Below are 1,791 nucleotides of genomic sequence, written 5' to 3'. Positions count from 1 at the left end.
GGGAAATAGAAGACATAGGAGTGTGTGTCTAAGTGGTCAGGACTTTCCTGGTCCCAGCACTGAGAGATTTTGTCATGATCATCACAGGTGTCATCATGGCTTTATAAGCAAACTTCACACTTCTAGGGGTGCTTCTCAGAGGCACTCACCAGCCTCTTTTAGGGGGAGGCACCTCTCTTACTCTCAGGCATGTCTCTGTGTATCTCTAATTTTGTCTCATTTCTATTTCTAACAGTAGCTGTACAGATGGAAGGCTGTCTTCAGAAGGACGTGTGCACACAGTTGTAAAACCATTCCAGACTAACTTAACTGTCATTCAAACAACCATTGTGCCAGAAGCTAGTCACCCACAGTGCTGTGCTTCCCGTCTCTGTCTCTGTCTCTGTGTCTCTGTCTCTCTCTATCTCTCTTTCCACACTGCTCTGCTATAGAGGCTGACATCTATTGGTGACACCTTTCTACACGTTGGCTTCCCAAAGGAGAAACCCATGGGAGATTTTTGTTTTTTGTTTTTTTTTTTTGTTTGTTTTGTTTTGTTTTTTTTAATGTGGGCTCTCTCTCTTTCAGCCATCCCCACTCAGCTTCTCCTACCTCTGCATCTCTCCTGCACTAGGACATTCAGACGCCAGATCTCATTTTTGTTTTTTTTTCACACTTTGCTCTCCTCACAGGCATGTGTTCTGGACACCACTACCATCTGACAGGCACTTCTGCTTTCCTGTGCTGGAAAGCTGGGACCTCTCCATCATGTTATTTCCCCCCTACTTGATTGTTTAAACCTGTTTAAAGATCTCCTAAATTTTGCTTCAGTTTCTTTGGCAAGTGTTCTCGACAAAGAAACAACCCACCTTGTTCTGTTTTCTACTGGCTTTTTATATTAATCTGGACTCCCCCCCCCAATCATCTTAACATTTAAGGTCTGTGTTTCTCTCTGGGGGCAAACCTCATTCTTTCTGCCTTAACTCAGGAACATAGCGATTCAGAGGGGCAGCTAATTCTGCCACAAAACTGTGTTACTGCTAAGAACTGAATATTGAAATTTAAATTACATCTTAATTTATTGATGGGTTTGACATGTATGCTGTGGTGAATGTGCGGAGGTCAGGTGAAAACTCCTGGGAGATGGGTCCTGGAAACTAGATTCAGGTAGTCAGACACATATCTTTGCTTGCTGAGCCATCTCTCCAGCCCTCTGAGACAAACACAGCAGATCCTTTCTAAGCTTCTGAGTTAAAAAAAAAAACAAACAAACAAACAAACAAAAAAAAGCAGAAACAGACCCAGAGCAAAATCCCAAGGATAGCTTGATGTCCTTACTGGTGTCTTGGTTGCTGTTCTGTTACTATGGCAAAGAGTTAACTTGGGGCTCACAGTTTCGGGAGGCAGAGGGAGGCATGGTCCAGGAGCAGTGATGGAAGCTGAGAGCTTACCTATTCATCCACAACCAGGAGAACAAAAAACTAACAGGAATGGGCTTAGACTTTTGAAACCAAAAAGCTTGAACCCAGTGATAGACTTCCTCCAACAAGGCCACAGCTCCAAATCTTTCCCAGAAGTTCCATAAACTGGGAACAAATATTCAAATATACGAGGCTAGTAGAGACGTTCTCTTCAAATCACCAAACTGCCTTAGATTCTCCAGATGCGTAGTCTTCAGCCATCTCCTAAAATAATTTGTTCTTTCTACGTTTTTATCCTTTACTATTTTTAGTTCTTACAAAGGCTATCTTTTACTTTCTTTTCCTTTGATAGTGTATGTTTGTCCTCAGTGAGCTATTTTTGCACTGTCTA

This window comes from Phodopus roborovskii, unplaced genomic scaffold (genome assembly GCF_943737965.1).
Source record: "Phodopus roborovskii unplaced genomic scaffold, PHOROB, whole genome shotgun sequence".
NCBI classification, from domain to species: Eukaryota; Metazoa; Chordata; class Mammalia; order Rodentia; family Cricetidae; genus Phodopus; species Phodopus roborovskii.
This window is presented reverse-complemented; position numbering follows the sequence as displayed.